The 22,753-nt window shown below is 42.6% G+C and overlaps 1 protein-coding gene and 1 pseudogene across 1 annotated transcript in view; both read right to left on the reverse strand.

The window, feature by feature from the left end:
- The window catches only part of LOC117705360 (antiviral innate immune response effector IFIT1-like), a 90,244-nt gene extending 78,278 nt beyond the window's left edge, over positions 1 to 11,966 (reverse strand). The window contains 2 exon segments of the mRNA XM_034497954.2: positions 8,639 to 8,711; positions 11,924 to 11,966. The gene's annotated coding sequence lies outside the window, so the exon portion shown is untranslated.
- A 5,071-nt stretch (positions 11,967 to 17,037) lies between these two features.
- LOC117695198 (bifunctional phosphoribosylaminoimidazole carboxylase/phosphoribosylaminoimidazole succinocarboxamide synthetase pseudogene) lies at positions 17,038 to 18,735 on the reverse strand (annotated as a pseudogene).
- Between the last annotated feature and the right edge of the window lie 4,018 nt (positions 18,736 to 22,753).

The raw sequence follows: 22,753 nt of genomic DNA on the forward strand, positions 1-22,753 counted from the left end.
GCCTTGACTCTCTGCCCTGATTTTCATCCCTGAATTTCCTCTGTGATGACTTGTGATCAATAAATGTAAGTCAAACAAACATTTTTTTCCCCAAGTTGCTTTTGGACCTGGTGTTTACCACAGCATGAGAAAGCAAATTCAAAACATCAAAATCAATGACTGTAACATTAACAGGCATGAAGGAAAGGAAGTTTTATGCATATAAACACTGCCAAGTGGTTTTTCTGTGTGTGTGTGTGTGTGTGTGTGTGTGTGTGTGTGTGTGTGTGTGTAAAGATAGGAGTAAATTATCTATTTCTATATGACATGAATTTCATGTTTGATTCATATCAGCATCATCCATGAGGGTTGATATTTATGAATGGTGGAGTATGATGCTAGGGATAGGCCTATCTGGGTCATTCACACAACTCCTGAGAAATCCAACAGACAGTGCTTTCAGATTTACCCATGATAAACCAAAAAAACCCATTTATTAAATACAAGCATAGGAAATAACTAGTATAATCACAGAAGATTCATGTCACTGTTGACTACTGCTGAGTCTGTGGATGAAATGCTAGAGTAATTGTGGTCAAGGAAGGGGGAAAGGGAGGGTCATGAGAGCTTTATTAAGAAGCTAAGATCTTGTAAGATAACTGGGAGGGTCCATCTTTCTGTTTCAAACAGGATTATTCTGGAGGATGCCAAGTCCTTCCTGGCCATAGAAGGGACAGTGTGACACGGCTCTGCCCTTAGAGCACAGCCAACAGAACATGGATCTCCGTGAGTGTTATTCATTGCTGTGGGTGTGAGGCTTGTTTGTACAATAATGTGCAGATTTTTATGATTTTCCTTTGATGAATGCTCTCCCTGTTAAGGGTAAGATGCCATGAATTATAAGCAGCCTGGGTTTGAGAGGCAAGGGTGTTCTTCAGCAAAATGGTAAATCTTTAGGACAGCCCTTAAGACTATGGGAAATAACTATGAAAACATTAGTTCAAATATACATATACATATACATATACATATATATATATATATGATTTCACAACTATGCAAAATATAAGGATGCAACATGAATTGTATGAGGGGCTTCACAAACCTCAAAGAACAAAGGGCGACCACACTGCTGAGCCAGCTTCTCGAAAAGATACAAAGGCAGGCAGATTTCTGAGTTCAAGGTCAGCCTGGGACAGAGTGAATTTCAGTTCAGGCATGGTGGGAGTCGTGGTCTCAGAGCTGTCATGAGCAGAGGACAGGGTTATCAGCTTGTAACCACAATTGACTCTGAGCCATTCTTCCTATATTCCCAAACATTCCTTCATCAGGACCCCCTCTCCAAGCCGAGGCTCAGTCTTGATGGAAGATTATTATTGTAGTGAACATGGAAGGCGGCTACTGACAGCCAGGCTAGGAGAAGCAGCTAGGAGAAGCAGCTAGGAGAAGCAGCTGACATCCAGGCTAAGAGATAAGACCAGCCCAGCCAAGGCTGGGAAGAGATAACCAGCAGAGGAGCCCTGCGTATGGATTAAGAAGTGTGATACTTGCAGTAAAGTGTTAAGGATGGATAAGGGTAGGATAGAGTATAAGAACCCTGACCAGAGAAGGAAAATCGGTCCAAAATGACCTGCCTGTGAACTCCACGCCAGTCTGGACTCCACTCAGCCCGATGAGTGAATGAACGAGATACAGACCACCAACTGATCATCAGTGGGCCCAGAGAACTGACCCGAGCCATCGGAGCAAGACTCGCTGAATGCAAAGAGGTGATCCCGAGAGACGTCGGAGCCCGAGCCTGAGACGCGCTGGTCAGGTCTTGTAATGACATGTTATCTATCCTTCTGTTAGGAATACTAGCCACAGCAGTTACATTCTTTTGTCTGTGTGTGATAGTGGAAGAGGAGGTCCGCTCCTCAACCACAACAATTGTGTGTGACCCCGAGTGTGGAATTAAAGCATTAGAAAACCAGTCTGACGGCTGCTCGTTGCATTATTGTCTACCCCAAGGGCACCTCCTGTCAGAACCAACTGGCAATCTAGGGGAATAAGTGCTCGCTCGAGACAATTATCTCTTTTACATAGCTCCACAGAGTTGAGGCCAACAGGATCTGAAGAAGACATTAGTGATAAGATAGTCTGCGTATATAAAAGTATCTGATGTTTTGTGTAGTTTATGCATTGTATTTCCAGCAATCACTTTTTCAGGTGAGCTTAAGAAGGGAGGGTTTGAATACTGCTTGCAAGCATTAGTGTAGAGTTAATGTATAAAGCACAGATTTCAGGAGACATGAATCTTTAAGGACTAGCAACAAATATAAGGAGGAACTTCTGAGAATGGGGTCGTAATAGTGCGAAGGTTTGTTTATACTTTCAATCAAGTATAAACCTAAAAAATATTCAGGGTCTTACCTGGGCAATGGTAGTATACACCTTTAATCCCAGCACTTAGGAGGCAGAAGCAGTTGAATCTCTGTAAGTTTGAGGCCTCTCTGGCCTACAAAGCAAGTTCCAAGAAAGCCAGGACTACACACACACACACACACACACACACACACACACAAAACAGACTTGTTATATAGCTCAGGCTAGCCTTGAATGTGCAGTCCTACCTCAGCCTCCAGAGTCTTGCATTAAAAGAAAGCAAAGTAAAGCCATGTGTTGCCTGTATTGTATGTGTGTGTGTGTGTACATGGGTACACACATGAATGTGCATGCACACATATGAGCATTCCATTGCATGCATGTGGAAGTCAGAAGAAAATTTTCTATTGGCTATTCCCTTCCACCTTAACAGGACAGAGTCTCTCATTTCTGCTGCTGAGAGGTAGATGCCAGGATTAAAACCTTCCATGCTTTAGATCAAGCCTGTCTTCCCTGATTCCCATCTTGCTGTAGGATCACTGAGATTGCAGTTTTGTGGCACCATATCAAGCTTCTTACCAGCTCCTAGCATCAAACTCAGGCCTTGGCTTGAGCAGCTGTGCTTTTCCATCACAATGCCACCTATGTTGAGGAGCATCTCTCCCCCCACTGATTAGGAGTCCTGTCAGTCCTTTGGAGTTTCATTTGCTCTTCATTCTCCCCTCAGGGTATAGTCTCTCCTTTGTTATCCAAACTCCTTCCATTCACAGAATGGCTTGGGGGGAACTTTTAGTCTTTCTGGGCTAAATCCCAGGGTAACTAACTACTGCACTTATCAGTCTGGACTAGGAAAAACATAGAAACTGGAGGCCATAGAAGAATGTATGACTCTCCACATATATGAAAATAAAACCATAGAAAAGTAAGTGAAACCTAGTTATCTTTCCCTATGAGGAAAGGCAATGCAGGGTTGAAGCCTTTGTACTTCATCCTGTCACTCAGGAAGGTACGAGTTTTCCAGGGGATGAACACACACACACACACACACACACACACACACACACACACACACAGACACACACACACACCACGTATATATGTGAATATATATTCACTTTATTTTATGTATATGAGTGCTTGCATCCATATAGGTTTTATTTTTTATAAAAATTCAAAGATACTTATTCTTAAATTTGTTCTTCCCTTCCCATAAGGGACTATCAAATATTCTGGAAGAGCCTGCTTATCTTATTGTCTTGAGGATGGGTTAAACAATCATTGGGTTTCCCTGAGAGGTATTTGGAAAATGATGGCACCCCAAAAAGGTACATTTTAAAGTGATATCTCTCAGCTGACATTCTAAGACCTAATGAAAGAACTGATCTTAAGTTCCCCTCAAGATCAAGATACCTGTACAAAATTTAAATGAGTTAGATCAAATCTGTAGGAGCCCCAAGGTCCCCCTAGTCCTCATCCAAGCCTTCTTCCTTCCCCTACATTTAAGGAAAAGGTCTTTTATTGAGAGTTTCCCATTGTTTGGGGAGTGTAAAGGCAATCTATGTGGTAATTTTCCCTGACATAAACTCATCCCAAATAAGTCACAATCAGCAAACTAAAGAAATCATTCCACTCAAACCCTACTTAGAGAGCTGTTGATGTTATGGGGCTACCAATTAAAGAGTATGGGTGACTCAAAGGCACAAACTCAGCATGGGTAATAACTAACAAAAGTTGCTTCTGTGGGGCTACATGCATCATTTGCCATAAGCACTGAAAGACTTAAGACCCTCCAGAAGGGGACCCCAAGGGACCCCACTCGAGTCTCAGGACGGCACGCACCCAAGGATTCACGAGAGACCAACTTGTTGTAAACACATGAGGTAGTTTAGTGGCTGAGCTCTCCAGGCCTCACTGACATGTGTCTTGTGTAAGAGACAGAGGGGACGACCTTGAGGCTCTAAATTTTAGGGTTTATATAGATATGGAGTGGGGGGAGAAAGGGGAAACCTTCGCAAGGGTACACACGATTGGCTGTTTTACATCAGCAGGCTGTATCGATCTATGGGGCAGAGGGCAGTTCCTGCAGGCGGAAGCTTATCTAAATTAGCATAGTATCTAGTTAAACTTAAATTGCAGTTTCTTGGACCTTGAGAAGACCTGGAGGGGGGAAGGTTTGGAGGAACACCAGATGGCCCATTATTCATTTAGACATAGTCCGGGGCACATCCCTATTCTCTATTAAAAGATGTCCTTGCATACCTTTTTTATCCTTATGTCCAGCCAGTTTCTTGGAAGGCTTAACATGCCTTTGTCTTTTGTCTTATAACTCTACATTTTTTAGTGGCTGATTAACTGGGCCCAAACCTGCTGACAGGCATTTTTAACTATTTAAGTTAGGGAAAAGGAATCACAGGGCCCTGCTATTTTATTAGTTTTTCATGGGACCCATAAAATTTTCTTTCAGCACCACTAGGGAGCTCATATACCTTTGGAGAGAGGCCTCCCAAATCTCCTGAACCTTGTTAAGTTTTGTTGGCTTCTGAGTCATATGAACATTGTTCCTTTCTCTGAGAGGGACCGATTCAATTCAGAGGAAAACTACAAAATATGTCTCTTGCTAAAGGCCACCATCTTCCTTAGAAGATGGTGTTGTTTTTGTTGTTGTTTCTCTCTTTCTTTCTTCTTTCTTTCTTTCTTTCTTTCTTTCTTTCTTTCTTTCTTTCTTTCTTTCTTTCTTTCTTTCTTTTTATTTTTAAATTGTCCGTGCTTATCTTTTCCCAGAGCCATTTTCCTTTTTCCCTCCAGATGTCAAGACAGAGCCAGCGGCATCTGACTTCTGGCTTTGGGGATTGTTCTTTGTCGGGAAAACCCATGTATGTGGCAACTATTAATTGAAGACAGGCAGAAAGAATTATAGGCAGAGAAAGAATTATAAAAGATTTGTTGCAGGACATTTTTAAATATCGGCATCATCCCATGCTAAGCCCAGCTCCGCTCTGCCCTGGCAGGCTGGTTGGCCAGGCACTGGCAGGCAATGGCTGGCCTGTTCTAATCTCACAGAGACTCTCTGACTCAGAGCTCAAATCTCTCCCACTGGCTGGTCGCTACTGTGCCAGCCCCATGCTTTAAAACTTCCACGGCCTTTTGCCATGCACATCAGGCAAACCCAAACTTTGCCCCCTCACCTTTCTCTCTGGAAATCAGTCCAGCTGCCGCATGAAGGAAAACACCACACAAACTTAGCTGAGAAACAATGGTAACTCAGTCACTAGGTGCAACAACTAGAATCCTAATCTTGTAAGCCATATTAAATCTAAATCCTCTGGTGACGAGTCCTAGTGGATCCACCATTGAAACCGGGAGACACTAGTAGCTCCATCTTGTCCTCTCGATATCCCTGTGCAAAAGCCCCTATCTCTCTCCTGCCTACTTTCTTCCCTTCTCCAACACCGGACATCCGGCCTACTCGCCCAGTGATTGGCTCCTTCATTCATTAGGGATGGTTCACAAGAATTCACCTGAGGAAGAATTTATTTTGGCTTTTTTTAAAAATTTATTTGTCATCCTGATGTGGCTAGGATGGTAGGTAAAGAGAAGCAGGGCAATCCCCGTGATCCCTACAATAAACAGGCCACACAGTTTCCCAAAACAGCACCACCAACTGGGATCTAGGTGTTCAAATACGTGATCCAGCATTTCACATTCAAACCATAATACAGGCTAGCCGTACTCAAGGAAGGGAAGACAGAATGTAGAGAGCATGTTAATAAGAAATTAGAAAAAGGCTAAGTTGAATGTTACAGCGAGGAGCAGCTAGGTCATATTAGCTGTCTGTAACAGATAAGAGTTGGAGGAGCAGCCAGCTTCCACCAGCACTCCAGCTCATGTTAGCTCTGTGTGTAGCAGATAAGAATGAAGTACTATGCAATGACGTAATGCCAGAGAGTGACCAACCCTTGTAGCTAACAAAAACAGAGGCTCACAGCAGTCAGGTACAGACCCCGATGCTGCAACAGTGAAGACCATCCTGCTGTCTGGCTCTCCTGGCTGCACTGAGATACGAGGATCCACGGAAGGAGCTCAGTCCAGAGAGTGGGCAAAGTTTAGCCAGAGTGCACCCTTGGAGGCAACGGGTTTTCCAATGTGAGAAACTGGTAGCTAGCTGACTACCACAAAACGAAACAACTGCCTTTCTCCAGTGCCATTTCTTAACCCACCACTGAGAGGGCGAGATCTGGTCCCATAACTTAGAACTAGAGTGAACCCTGGAAGGGAGAATTTACGAATTTCCTGCTGATTTTCAGTGTGTAATGAATCTGTAAAAAGAAAACAGACAGGCTGGGATGGGGGTAGGACAGCTAATCCTTAGTGAACAGACCAGGCAAGAGCAAGATAAAAATCCTGTGAGAATCAGGTCTCAGAGATGGCTTATGTAAGATTTCTCTAAGGCAGGAAATCTTTCCCTCCTCTCTGAAAATGATGTGAATCTTGGGCTCATCCTGCCCCTTGGATACCTTAGCTCAGATGATGCAAAGCCACTTTTATAGGGAGGCTTGTCTTAATTCATGTGGCAAGTATATGACCACTGGGGGTTGCGGGGGGTGGGGGTGGGGGGGAAGGCACGAATTTTCAGTCTTTGGACTGGAGGGCCCTAGCTTCTGGTTTGGCTCAGTTGCATAGCTACTGCAAACCAGGTGACCACTGCTCCTTATTTACTGGTTAATCTAACAAAGGAAAGATGTGCTGGAGTTTAGAATCCACCTGGCAAAATTCATCATGAGTGTGAGTTAGGTTCTCAGATCACTGGTAACATTGTAAGAAAGTTAGTATTCATTTGGCCAAACTAACTCCTTCATTCCCCTCTGTAGGTTCTCAGCAAAGCTGTATTTCATACAATAAGCTTTTCAATTTCTCCCTTGGTTACACTGGGTTCAGCTCCCAAACATCATAGTAAATGATCTCTCTCTCTCTCTCTCTCTCTCTCTCTCTCTCTCTCTCTCTCCCTCCCTCCCTCCCTCCCTCCCTCCCTCCCTCTCCCTCTCCCTCCCTCCCTCCCTCCCTCCCTCCCTCCCTCCCTCCCTCCCTCCCTCCCTCCCTCCCTCCAATGGGTGTTGGAAAACAGTAAGACACTGCTCCTCTGGCTTCTCACAGAACATACAGAAATGTTCTTACTTTGTTTACTTGAATATCTCTTTTACTTTTAGAGATTATTATATTATTATATTGTTCCTCCCTGTAATGGTTTGTATATGCTTGGCCCAGGGAGTAGAACAATTAGGAGGTGTGGCCCTGTTGAAGTAGGTGTGTCACTGTGGGCTTTAAGACCCTCCTCATAACCTCATGGGAGCCAGTCTTCTCCTAGCAGCCTTTGGAGTAAGAGGTAGAACTCTCAGCTCCTCCTGCACCATGACTGCCTTGACGCTGCTACGCTTTCACCTGGATGATAATGGACTGAACCTCTGAACCTGTACGCCAGCCCCAATAAAATAATGTTCTTAGAAGAGTTGCCTTGGTCATGGTGTCTGTTCACAGCAGTAAAACCCTAACTAAGACATTCCCCTTCCCTTTCCTCCCTTCAAAATGTCACATGAACTGCCACCTTGATCTTTTTACACATTCATGACCTCTCCTTTTATTGCTGTTTGACACATTTATGCATATGTTTATGAATACATATATGCAAGTGTATGCGTACATACACACACCACTCACATTCCTATACACAAAAATACAACCTGCTCAGTCTGCATAATGTTCCTTGTATGTATGTGTTTTCAGGGCTGATCATTTGGTATTCACAATAGCCAGTGAATGGAAAACAAACTGAATGTCCTTCAGCTAATCAATGACTAATGGAATGGGGCACATGCACACTATGAAATGCTAGACAGATGTAAAGAGAAGGAAAATTATAAAGTGTCTGGATATTTGAAAAAAATCATAATAAAGAGTCGGACTATTAAGTACTCACATCCCCCAACCTATAATACATGTAAGTACGTGGATATATATATATATATATATATATATATATATATATATATATATAATAAAGTTTTACCATTTAGGCTGACAACACTCCCTCCAAGAGCCAAAGAATATGTAACTAAAACCCAAACACCAGGTGTGAGAGACCCTCTTTAAGTTGTTGGTCCAGGTGGTCCAAGAAACTCCCAAAAGATTATATGGTATTGCTATTGCCTATGTTTGTACCATAGAGGTGGAAGATAAGTCCTGTCGCTGAAGACACCATGCAGTTCAGACACAGTCCAGAGGCCCCAGAACTGGAACTTACCTGAAGCTCCCTCCCCGAGGAGCAGCTTTCAGAGCACAGACCATACGGATAAAACAAGCTACAAATACACAATCTAGGGGCAGGATAGAAAGGATATGGACAGAATGGTTAAGATTAGTCATGTTTCTTCTTAAATTAATACATGCAGAGAAAATATCTTGTATCTGTATGAATGGAGCACTTCTCAATAGTAAGTCTGATGGCCTATTGCTTAGACAGAAATAGGAGATGGAACATCCTGTAGGCAGAAAGGATTCTGGGATTATACTAGATGGGAGATGGGTTGTGTGCAGCTTTTGCTACCTAGCCTAAGCTCCGGGAATGGGCTGTACTATCAGCCCCTGCCCAGCTTCTTTTGAATCAATGGATAAAAGACACAGACACACAGTTGTTCAATTTCAACTTGCCCTTTGACACACTTACTACCCACTACACCTATCTCGCACCTGGAAAAGCATGCCCTTATCAATATTCTTAGCTCCGCACCTCCTACCTGCCCTAAACTTGAGTTGCTCAACTACATCTCATCCCGCTAAACTCCCCTGACCACCATCCTGTAGGAGTGGCCTATGTGGTCACTCATTTCAAGATCTCACATGGCTGGTCAACTTTTCTCCATGAGAAGCATGGCAAACTTTCCTCTCCCTGCTTGCCTCCAGGGACCCAGAAGTCCTGCCTATCCCTTCCACCTAGCAATTGGCCCGTGGTTTTTTCACTGACAGATCAAGAACCAATTGGGGAACAGAACCTTAGCATCAGAACCACACCTACAGAGATAAGCCTGGGAAATGATGAGACTGACACATGGTACCTGAGCACAGGTAACCAACCACATGATAGAATGTAGACTAGAATAAATAGGTCATTTAAAGTTATGAGCTACACACAAAAGAGCCTGGCTATATGGTCAAGGTAATTGTAAATATACTTTGAGTTTAAGTCATGTTTGGGAGCATGGGGCTTGGAATGAAGAATCAGACCTACCTTCTACATACATATGTATAATGAAATGAGAATCTGCAGAAAAGCTGGAAATATTTTCCAAACATCGCCATTCATTAACCTACCTGAGAAACAATTACTGTACGGTGTGTATTTCTTCCATGGCCAATATTTAAAATTCAAGTTTCTCTCAAAAGAAATCTGAAGTGGATCCAACCAGGCATCATTTACAAACAATAAAAAAAACACCTTATTTAATAGAGGTTAGTTTATTGATTGTTCAGAGACGTTGTCTTTGAAGAAACAGGTGAGATGCATTAGACCTGGAAGGCCTCAGTCTCCTTGGGCTTGTTACAGCCTTGAAGTACTGCAAGGCTGGAGGCTGATGGCCGACTCTGGGAAGGTAGGTAAGCAGCACAGTCCCTCTTTACTAAATACCAGCCACTTCCATATTTTGCTTGCATTTAAGTTTACATATACTTATAACCCATTCTATTTTCTGCTTTTAGAAACATATCACATAATTCACTACCATGCTTTCACTTTTCAACAGTTACTCAATACTGGCTGTATTCTGAAAACAGTGAATAGAAAGTATGAGTGCTTAGTGACTATGTCTGTGTGGAAAGATAGAGTGAAAACAAGAGTGCGTCTGTGTGGACGCCATACAGTAGAAAAAGCTTTGAGCTGACGTGTTAAAACATTGGCCTTACATATATTAGCATTTTAAATGATTCATTTTATCAGACAACAATTTAGTGTTAGACATCTAAAACACAGGTCAAAGAGGTAGATGTTTTTTGTTAAACCTCACATGGCTTAGAATCCAGTGAAAGTAACCGACAAGCAGGTATGTGGCCCAGGGTCTGCTTTCTCTGTGGCCCAGGGTCTGCTTTCTCTGTGGCCCAGGGTCTGCTTTCTCTGTGACATGGTTTACATTTAATTCGCTGTCAAAGTGTTCTCACGAGTTTCTCATTTTACGATGTTTTATCTGAAGCATTACTTAAGCCCACTTGGTGACAGCAATCTGATTAAGTCAAGGATCATGGACAGATGCAAAATGTCTGAATGAAACTGCCACTGATGTAAAATGACTCTCTGGAGTGCTCCGTGGGACTCCTGAGGGGCTTGAGGACCTCCAGGAAACATATGCATTTAGTGTCTTGTTGCTAACCTAAAACCACCACTCTGTCTTGCCCAGCCCAACAGCGGAAGAGGCTTCTGTCCTTCCTCCCCAGATATCAGAAATAGTATGGTGTAGTGCAGTTTGGACGTTTGCAGAGAAAAACAAGAAGCCAATCCTGGAGCAGAATACATTTTTCCATTGACAACATGCACGTCCTCCTACTGCGGATCATCTGCCGACAGAACAGACAAGTCTCACCAAATGGGCCAATGAATTTCAGGAACATGTTACTGCCATGTATATGATTGGCAGAACTCACTTTGTGCCTTTATCTATATTAACACCTAAATCGGGCCAGTCTACAGCTCCTATCATGGGGTCACGACCCTTGGGTTACTCTACCCATCTTATGATTCAGCTAGAGCTCAAATTGCATTGGAAATTAGAAATATCCATCCAACAGTCTGCTCCGACTTGGATTGTCTAGTGGATCAGTCTATTCTGGTACGATATAACACACGTAAGCATGGCACAGCTAACAGCACAGCATGGCCAGCTGACTAATGGTAGACAGGAAGCCAGAGAACAGGGATGGTCAGCTTCAGCCTCTCATTACACATGACCTTTTAAAGGTCCCACCACCTTTTAACATCACCACTATAGAGGCCAAGCTTAAATCAGACGATTCTTTGGGGTTCTACACTCAAACTCTACCAAAAGCATAGCACCCAGGAGTCGCCCGTGGACACAGCTAAATATGTATCTTGTCCTCACTCAGACCGAATGTGGTAATAACTTTCCACTACACAGTCCCCTACTGAAGGGACTAAGTCTTCCTTGGCATACCTCAAATTCTTTACATGTTCTCCGTTTGAATCCTAAAACAAGCCCCACTTATGATTTGATTTCATTACCCTTTCTCCCATCTGGACCCTGTCTCATATCTGTTGCTTGTACTGTGTATATTAATATTTTCAATTAGGAAAATAACTGAAGATATTTACAGCCATGCATCTCAGTTGAGGCACGGGAGGCCCTATCAAGTCCAGTGGGGTTTTTTTTGGTTGTCGCAATTGTGTCGTACTACTGACACCTAGAGGCTATACACAAAGATGCAGCCTGAGTATTTTATGCTCTACAAACGGGACAGCTTTCCCACAATAAAAACCATTAAGTCCGTAAGTCAGAAGCACCAAAGTTCAGAAACTCTGACTTACCTCCATTTCTTGGCAGAATTGCTGACAGCGAGGGCTCATTCTGAAGAGCTGCTTCTGGAAATCTTACCTGCATCATTAGTTTCATTTTGCCATGACGGAGGGATTCTGGCCAGAGGAGAGCATGCGAGCATGCGCACATGGACCCACCCTTGGCTGGCTGAGTCCTTGCTAAGGAACGTGCGCTTGCGCTTTAGTATTGCTGAGTGGCGCCAGAGAACTCTGAGACTCAGCCAGGCAGGGGTACATATATGTACACTTTTGTATGAGCCCACACATGTTACTTCTAAGTTTAAATACGAGGAGGACTATGAGGAAGAGTTCCAAAGGAAGGAACAAGACAGGGTAATGGGACTAAAGACAAAATATTACATGGTTTCTCTCACAAGTGGAATCTAGACTTAATTATACATATGCATGAGCTTCTGCGTGTCTCCTAGTTTGTTTTCTATTGCTGTAATAACCACCATTATCAAATACCGCCTAGGGAGGAAAGGCGTTGTTTCATCTTGCACTTCCTGGTTTACTGTTAATCCCTGGAAGTCAGGAAGGAACTCAAAGCCAGAATCTGGAGGCAGAACCTGATGCAGGGGACATGGAGAAACGCTGCTTACTGGTTTGCCCTACAAGGTTTGCTCATCTGCTTTCTCATACAACTCTGGATCGTTTGCCCAGAGTTGACCACACCCACAGGGGGCTGAGCAATCAGTCATTGATCCCAAAATTGTTCCATGGACCAATCCAGTGGAGCTGTCTTCTCAATTGTAATTCCTTCTTCTCAAATGACTCTAGCTTGTGGCAAGTTAACCACGAATCTAAACGAGACCAATATGTTGTATTTATATGCAATGTAGGGTGCGAAGTAGTTTGGCTTCCACTGAGGACTCTCCCAAAGACAGTGCAAGTGTGCTTCTTATTGGCAAAAAGGACAAAACCACATAAATCTCTGTGAGGTCCATTTCTCTCTTGTTTCTGTACTAAACAGATTTATGTTTCATTTTGGGACAAAGGCATCACAATTTTGTAGTTAAACCTACCAGAATTTCTGTAGATGTGATATTCTACACACATTCTCATTATCCACAGAAGATAAGAGTGTGACCGGAGAAGCCACTAGGGGTCTGAGAGTGTTCCCTAACCTTCCATGTGAGGGCTCCCAGTGCTGTGATTGGTTATGGGGTCATGAATTGGACACTTCCCAGGGATGGGGCTGAGAACAACAGTTCCTTTTTTTGTAGAGCATCCCCTCCCCCGACCCAACACTGATTCCTATGAAAGTCTGTTCAGAAAAAATTCTGGATTACAGATTAAGCCAGAGAACAAAGTCTCCATCCTGAAAAGAATGGGAAATAAGTGCACTTTATTGTTATTTTGATATGACTCTTTTAAAATGCCTTTATGTAACAAATATTGTCTCTGTACACAACCTCCACAGAAAATGTTGTTTACTGTAGGGAGTACTTTCAAAAATTCTTTACATTATTATTAATGTCTCTCTCTCTCTCTTTCTCTCTCTCTCTCTCTCTCTCTCTCTCTCTCTCTCTCTCTCTCTCTCTCTCTGTGTGTGTGTGCTGTCACAGTTGGTAGTCAGTTTTCTCCTTCCAAGAATTGGCTGTTGGAATTCAGAGATTTACAGTTATCCTCCTTTTTCCCTGACACACACACACACACACACACACACACACACACACACACACACACACAAGGAGGCCAGCTTCTTTGGAAGTCTGAAGAGTCACTAAGTGGTTAGTAGCTGGATACCCCATCTTTTGCTCTTATGAAGAAGGAAGCATGCTCCATCTGATCACCTGCCAGCATGATACCCTCACCCAGTGTAGAGAGCAACAGAAGACACCAGAGGGAAGCCTCAATATAGCCATTCCACGATACACGCATGTTTCAAATTATCATGCTGAATATAAGTACATGCAATTCATATTAAAATGGAGAGAGGGAGGTGAACACAGGAATCAGGAAGAGAGAAGAAAAGACCAAGGGGAAAAAAATGGAGGGCTTTACCACATGTGCCTTAGTTAGGGCTACTATTGCTGTGGGGAAACACCATGTCCAGAAGAAACTGCAAGGGAAAGAGTTTATTTCACTTACAGTTCCATATAGGAGTTCATCACCCAAAACAGTGAGGACAGGAACTCACGGGGTTGGAGGAGGGCAGGGCAGGAACCTGGAGGCAGGAGCTGATGCAAAGGCCATGGAAGTGTGCCGCTTACTGGCTTGCTCCTGAAGGCTTGCTCAGCCTGCTTTCTTATAGAACCCAGGACCACCAACCTAGGGATGCCCCCACCCACAATGGGGGACCCCCTCAAATAATAATTAAGAAAAATTCCTAATTAAGAAAATTCCTTACAGCTGAATATTGGGGGGGGGGTATTTTTCTCAATTGAGATTCCCTCCTCTCTGATGACTGGAGTTTTTGTTAAGTTGACATTGAACGAGGCGACACAACATGCAGGAGCCTGGATACAGCGAGGACCATCGATCCCTTAACATCCCACAGAGGTTTGGCTGCAGCTCCTAAAGGTGGGCGCTGGAGAAGTGGCTCTGGACTCCAGTCTGATTACATAGTCACTTAGTTCAAGCGTGGCTCCACCTCTCCGCACACAATTTCCTGTTGTTGTAGCACACCGACTCCAGCAATCCAAATCAGCAAGAAATAAAAACAACAACGAAAGCAAAAGGCTAGAATCATAAAAAAAAAATAAAAACCCTTAAACCATCTACAAGCCATTCATATATAAACCTGCTTTACTGAGAATGTCTCGGGAATGGAAAGAACCTATAAGTTAATATTAGATAGTTCTTGTTTTTCAGGAAGGTGGGGGAAGGGGAAGGAAATATTAGTGGAAAAAAGAGAGAAAACAAAGAAAAGGAGGAAATGACTTTATTTCTTTATTTCTTCCCCCCTCTTTACTGAAAATACATCTTTTCCTCACACAATAAATCCTAATTACAGTCTCCCTTCTCCCGACTCCTCCTGGCTGCTCCTCACCTGCACCCCCTCCCCAGGATTCACTTCTTTCTCTGTCTCTCATTAGAAAAGAACAGGCTTCTAAGAGATAACAACCAAACATCACAAAATAAAATACAGTAAGTTGAAGTAGAAACTATCATAGTGAAGTTGGACAAAGCAACCCAACAGAAGGAAAAGAGACCTAGGAGAGGGCACAAGAGTCAGACGTCCACTTGTGCTCACAGTCAGAAGTCCCCTAAAGACTGAGCTAATACCTATAATGTATATACAAAGGACCTGGTGCAGACCCATGTGGGCCTTGTGTTTGCTGCTTCAGTCTCTGTGAGCTCATATGAGCCTTGCTTACTTGGTTCAGAGTGCTGCATTCTCTTGGTGTCCTGCATCCCCTCTGGCTCTTACAGTCTTCCCACCTTTGCATCCCTGCATCTTTTCATAATTATTCTTAGCCTGGACTGATTTCCTGTGACTAATAATCCCCTTCTGGAATAAGAAATCATCCCCTTGTCATCTGTCTATGGCTCTGCCCCTGTCCCTATCTCTGTCCCTGTCTCTGTCCCTGTCCCTGTCTCTCTCCCTTTCCCTCTTCTTCTCCCTCCTCAACAGAACAATCCAGTCCATTCTAACTCTTGTCATCCTGTATTCGGCCACAGAGCTACCTCTGTATACACCAAGCTTATCAAATTGAGTCATTGGACAGATGATCTCTCACAGACACTATGCACTTTCTGTTCACACAGTCGTAATTCTAATTGCACCTTTCCAGATTTCAGAGGAACCCCATATGCAAAAGTAAACCCACCTACTAAATTTGCCATCAGCTTGAAATAGTATAGCAAGCACAATATTTTATATTTCATAATTGTCAAGAAACTCACTCTCCTCTATCATTTAATTTCAATACTTTAGAAAATCTGACTGCTGACAGCTGTTTGAGATTCTTCATCTCACATGTTTAACCTGATCCTCTCAGTCTAAGTCAGGGTTTCTATTCCTGCACAAAACATCATGACCAAGAAGCAAGTTGGGGAGGAAAGGGTTTATTTAGCTTACACTTCCACACTGCTGTTCATCACCAAAGGGAGTCAGGACTGGAACTCAAGCAGGTCAGGAAACAGGAGCTGATGCAGAGGCCATGGAGGGATGTTACTTACTGGCTTGCTTCCCCTGGCTTGCTCAGCTGGCTTTCTTATAGAACCCAAGACTACCAGCCCAGGGATGGTACCACCCATAAGGGGCCCTCTCTCCCCTTGATCACTAATTGAGAAAATGCCTTACAGCTGGGTCTCATGGAGACATTTCCTCAAGGGATGCTCCTTTTTCTGTGATAACCCCAGCGTATGTGAAATTGACACACAAAACCAGCCAGTACATTCTCTCAATATATTAGATCACTTCACACGCTGTAGAGTTCACAATGTAGAAGAAAAGGGGGTCAGGAATAGCATTTTTAGCTTCATAGTAGCACTGTAAAAGGAAAAAGATAAATGCAGGATAGATAATCAGCAAAAGGTGGAGGACTGGACCAGCAACAAATCTCAGTGTTCCTGTTAGAGAGCCTTTCAGAAGTTGACTTGCTGCCATGTCTCACTGTGTCCAGCAGGTGGCAGGACTTCATAACATCTCAATGTTAAAATGGCTTCTTATGCCTTTGAAGCCCCCACTCCGTTTTTTTTTTTTTTTTTCTTCTGTTAAAAAAGTTTATTTTTTTTAAAAAAATGTTGTGTATTGGGTGAGAGAATGTAATAGTACTTGAGAGAAGGTACATAAGGAAGCCAGGGAGTCAGATCTCCTGAGTTAAAGGTTATTTATTGTGAAACAGTCTACATACATGCTGGAAACCAAACTCAGGTTGTCTATAAGAACTGCAGAAACAGTGCTCCAGTTCCATAGTTACATATTAACCCAACAATGACTACACAGAGGATGAGATGTAATGTAGCAGTGTCATGCCAATTTTACTAACTATAAAGATTCCCTCCCAGGCAAGCACAGAGTCTCAATACACAGTTCAGGGTAGCCTTGAACTTAGTGATCCTGCTGCCTCAGCCTCTGGTGTGCTAAGGTTACAGGGACATATCACTATGTAGAGCTAGAAAATATTAATAATATCCACTGACAATGTGCCAGCTCATAAATGTTGAGGATCATTGGTTCAATTAGTAAACGGAATTGTTTTCTTTTATGTAAAATCATTTTGCTTGATTTTTTTTCTTTAAATCCAAACTAGGAATATATAACCATTCTCCTAAAAATTAAATTGATTTTTTTTAAAAATTGTGGTCTCTGATTTTTCTTATCAGCTTGCTTTAAGGATATCCATGTGTTCAACATGCTAGCTTGAAGTTTGGCTCACACCAAATGGTTGTTTAACTCAAATATCTGAGCAGCAAACTGGGATGATCCTTCTGGAGAAAGTATAGTTGAACTGCCAAGACCACTGGGCAGTCAAAGAGATGACCACACATCCTGGGCACCCCAGTCTGGGGTGTTTGGGGGACAGTTGATAATCAGATATGCAGTATTACCAGACATCACTGGGCCTAGACCCAAAGGTCTTCTCACTGCCACTGCGACAAATACAGTAGGAACGCCATCCCCTTTGTATTCTGCTATAATCCTCAAAGTTTCATCTGGTCCTTTATGCATGGATGTTACTCTAAGTTCACACGGAATCCCAAAATTTCCACAAGCCTTCTTAATTTTTTCACAGTGACTAAGGTTGAACTCACCAGCACTGCCACCCTGCACTGACTGTCTGACTTGAGAAGCAACTCCACTCGGTCTGCAACCCACTGAAAATTTTACTTTACCATCTGAAGTCCTTCTGGAGTCACTTCTTTGAGATCACGGTAAGACTTTCTTCTTTCTGCTGGCTCCGACCTCCCGATGGCCATAGTCTCCAAGAACCATTATCAGGGACATCAGCAAGAACACTCTCTTGGGTGGTTACATCAATGCCAAGTTCAGTCTTCACACCAACCAGCGTACATCTCTGGGGCAGCCAGGATTTCTCCAGAATTTCAAAAGTAGCTTGTGTGGCATGACTCATGATGTCCACTTCAGTCTGCCCTATAACAAGTCCAGCAAAACAAAATTTTGCAGCGATGAGTTTCTCCTCAGACCACTGTGGATCGCTATTGGCATCATTCCTGTGACAACCGAAGTATGCAGCTGGTGATCTTATTGGAGGTTGCAGCTTTACCTTCCGGGTGGTTCTTTCTAGCTACATTCCCTGCTGCAATCTGGTCCTCGGACTGCAGGAGGACTCTTCCTGGATTATCCAACAATTCGTAGACTTCTTTTGCTTTACCCTCATAGAGTTTCTTCCCGATGTTCAGTAAGGAAGAAAATGCTTTATTTTCCTGACTTTTCTTAGCAGGTTAAATGAGAAAATTCAGAACAATTTCTTCATTTCAAATTAATGTGTAAGAGGCTCCTTTGCTCATCTTCGGCTGTCGCCATTAACCTAGGTGAACTAGAGGAGCAGAACACACAGGGGAAAGTGCCTTTGAAGCCCCTTAAAGAGAAATGTGTTTGATTCCTTTGTACAGTTAAGAGGTGAATGCTGAAGTAAGCCTTATGCCTTAAAGATTCCTCCTTCCAAGGCAAAGAATCCAACACAGCCCCTAAGTCTCAGCAGAGTTTCTGGGCACCGTTGTGGGTCCCTTCTCTAGAATTTTGTCGTCTGGTTCTTGGCTCCTTTGGAACCTTAAGTTGTCACACAGTGGCTGCCCAACGTGGTGTCCCCACATCCAGCCTCATCTGTAAGAAGGGGAGCTGGTTGCTATCTCACCAGCTCCATTTTAGGATCTCCATGATCTGCCATCTCATAATAAATTCTTCCTCTGATAATCTCAGACTTTGTCACTCAAATCAACATTTGAAACTTCAATTTATGAGTTAGTTTACTATGCCCAAATCAGGCAGTCATCTTGATATCATGGCATGGGTGGTGTGTGTGTGTCTGTGTGTGTGTGTGTGTGTGTGTGTGTGTGTGTGTGTGTGTGTGTGTGTGATTTTACATTGTATATACACCATGATACTAGAGACATATCATTTTATCACTTCATCACACCAACTTTTGAAAATGAATTAATTAATTTACATCTCAACTGCAGTCTCTCCTCCCTGCTCTCTACCCAGTCCTCCCTCTCACCTCCCCTCCCCCATCATGCACCCCTCCTCCCCTTCTCCTCAGAAGAAGGGAGGCTTTCCATGTATGTCAACTAGCCTTGGCATATCAAGTTGCAGCAGGACTAGGTGCATCTTCTCCTATTGAGGCTAGACAAGGCAGTCCAGTAAAGGAAAGTGTCCCAAAGGAAGGCAATAGAGTCAGAGACAGCCGCTGCTCTCTTAGGAGTTTGATATGAAGACCAAGCTGCACAACTGTTACATATGTGCAGAGGGCCTAGGTCAGTTCCATGCATGCCCCCTGTTGGCAGTTCAGTCACCGTGAGCCCCTATGGGCCCAGGTTAGTTGAGTCTGTAGGTTTCTTGACCCCTCTGGCTCCTTCAATCCATCCTCTCCCTCTTTTGCAGGATTCCCCAAGCTCTGCCTAATGTTTGCCTGCGGATCCCTGCATCTGTTCTCATCAGTTGCTGGGTGAAGCCTCTCTGATGACAGTTATGCTAGGCTTCTGTTTACAAGTATAACAGAATATCATTAACAGTGTCAGAGGTGGGCTCCCTCTCATGGCATGAGGCTCAGGCTAGACCAGTCATCCATTGGCTATTCCCTATATTTCTGCCCCATCTTTACCCCTGCACATCTTCATGCAGAACAAATTATAGGTCAAAGATTTTGTGGTTGGGTTGGTGTCAGATTTCCTCCATTGAAAGTCTTGCCTGGCCTATTCAGATTCCATATCTCCCATTGCTAGGAGTCTAGGGTTAGGGTTAGGGTTAGGGTTAGGGTTAGGGTTAGGGTTAGGGTTAGGGTTAGGGACACCATCATAGATTCTCAAGTTTCTATTGCCCTAGGTTTCTAGCTTGTGCCAATGATGCCTCCCTGCATCCCAGTATGCTCTCCCTTCTTCCTCCCCACCGTGAGGTTCCTCCTGTTCCCATCCCTGCCACCACTTCAATCTAGCCCCTACCCCATTACATCTATTCTATCTCCCGTTCTCAGTGAGATTCACGAAATTCTCCCTTCAGTCTTCCTTGTTATGTATTTTCTTTGGGTCTGTGTTTTGCAGCATGATTGTCTGTTATGGTTAATATCTATGTTTAAGTGAGTGCATGTCATGTTTACTTTCTGGGTCTGGTTTACCTCTCTGAGGATAATCTTTTCTAGTTCCATTCATTTAACTGCAAATTATATTATTTTTTTAAATAGCAGAATAATACTCCTTTGTGTAGATATACCACATTTTCTTTCTTCATTCTTCAGCTGAGGGGCGTCTAAGTTGTTTCCAGTTTGTGGCTAATTATGAACAAAGCTGCAGGGAACACTAGGGAGCATGTGTCCTTGTGGGATGTTGGAGCATCTTTTGGGTATATGCTCAGAAGCGGTGTATTTGGGTCTTGAGGGAGATAGATTTCCAAATGTCTGAGAAAATGCCAAATTTATTTCTAAAGTTGTTTAAGTTTGCACTCCCACCAAAAAATGGAGGAGTGTTCCCCTGGCTCCAGGTCCTCACCAGCATGAGTTGTCACTTGAGTTTCGACCTTAGCCACTCTGACAGGTCTGAGATGGAGTCTGAGTTGTTTTGATTTGCATTTCTCTGATGACTAATGATGTTGAACATTTCTTTAAGTGCTTCTCATCCATTTGAGATTCCTCTTTTAAGAATTCTCTGCTTAAATCTGTGTCCTATTTTTTAATTGGGTTGTTTGGCGGTTGATATTAAGTTTCTTGAGTTCTTTATATATTTTGGACATCAGCCCTCTGTCAGATACAGGATTGGTGAATATTTTTCCCAATTCTGTAGGCTGCCATTTTGTCTTTTTGATGGAGTCCTTTGCCTTGCAGAAGTTTTTCAGCTTCATGAAGTCCCATTTATTAATTGTTGATCCTAGCGTCCGATCACCTATTGGTTTTCTGTTGAGGAAGTTGTCTCCTGTTCCGATTTGACTGAGTTTTGTGCAGAGTGATAGACATGACTCTATTCACATTTTCCAGTTAGACCAGCATCCTTTGGTGAAGATGCTTTTGTTTTTAACCCCTATTGCATAATCTTGGGTTTTTTGTCAAAAACCTAGTGTCCATAGGTGTGAGGATTTACTTCTGGAATTTCCATTTGATTCTCTCGATCATCCTGTCTGATTTTATGCAAATACTATGTGGTTTTTATTATTATTGTTTTGTAGTAAACCTTAAAATCAGGGATGTCGATACCTCCAGAAGTTCTTCTATGATTCAAGGTTGTTTTAGACATCTTTGGTCTACGGCCATACCACCCTGAACGCTCCCAATCTTGTCTGATATCTTTGGTTTGTTTATTTGATTTTTGGTTTTGATTTTCTGTATGAAGCTGAGTATTGGTTTTTTCAAGATCTGTAAATAATTGTGTTGGAGATTTGATGGGAAGTGTGCTGAATCTGTATATTTCTTTTGGGTAGGATGGCCATTTTTACTATGTTAATCCTACCAATGCTTGTGCACAGAAAATCTTTCCATCTTCTAATATCTTCTCCAATTTCTTTCTTCAAAGATTTGAAGTTCTTGCCATACAGGTTGCTTGGTTAGAGTTACACCAAGATGTTTTATATTATTTGTGGCTATTGTGAAAGGTGTTGTTTCTGTAATTTCTCAGCCCATTTATTGTTTGTATATAGGAGGTTTCTGATGGGGGAAACGGGTAATTTTTTCCCACCACTTCGCTGAAGGTATTTATTTATCAGCTGTAGAAGTTTACTGGTAGAATTTTTGAGGTCAGTTATGTATGCTCTCATATCATTTGTGAATAGTGTTGCTTTGACTCTTTCTTTTCCAATTTGTATTCCTTTAATCTTTCTTAGTTGTCAAGAACTATATTGAGTTGATACGGAGGGAGCTGACAGCCTTATCTTGTCTCTGATTTTAGTGGTGTAGGCATAATGTTTTGTATGCTGTGTAAAGTTTACACTTGGGTTATTCAAATGTTGATTGTTCTGCCCTCATATCTTGTTTCAATCCAGATTGGCTGCTCAGTTAACCGATTTAGGGTTAAGGCTGTTGGTGTTTTATCAGCAATGGCTCTCAGTGTAAAGCTGAGGTGTCAGCTTCTGCTGTATCTTGTTTATGCACAGCCTGGACAGTTTGTAAAATCGTAGACACTGGAGCAGAAGTCATCATTGTTTCTCCGAAGTCCTGGTTCCAAAATGGTTACTTCAAGAGGTAGATATCCAATTACTACTAGTTGGGACTTTGTCCCAGATAAAACAAAGTACTTGATGGCTTAGATGTCAGGGACTGAAAATCGAATAAGAAAGTCAAGGCCATATAGTGGAATTAAGTTTCTGTCCATTCAGTTTGATGTTGGCTATCAGCTTTCTGTACATTGCCTTTATTGTTTGGTGATATTCCTATTATCCTTCCTCTCTCCAAGACTTTTTATCATGAAATGGTATTGAATTTTGTCAAAGGTTTTTAAACATCTAATGAGATGATAATGTGTTTTGTTTCTTTCAGTTTATCTATACAGTGGATTATAGTGATGGATTTTCATGCTGAACCATCCCTGCCTCTTTGGGATGAAGCCTACTTGATCATGATGGATGATCTTTTTTATGTGTTCTTAGATTCAGTTTGGGAGTATTTTATTGAGTATATTCACATCCATGTTCTTGAGGAAGAATTTTTTTTCTATGTTGAGTCTTTGTGTGGTTTTGATATCAGGATAATTATGGCCTAATAAAATGCA

Source organism: Arvicanthis niloticus, chromosome 1, assembly GCF_011762505.2.
Source record: "Arvicanthis niloticus isolate mArvNil1 chromosome 1, mArvNil1.pat.X, whole genome shotgun sequence".
In the NCBI taxonomy this organism is placed as follows: domain Eukaryota; kingdom Metazoa; phylum Chordata; class Mammalia; order Rodentia; family Muridae; genus Arvicanthis; species Arvicanthis niloticus.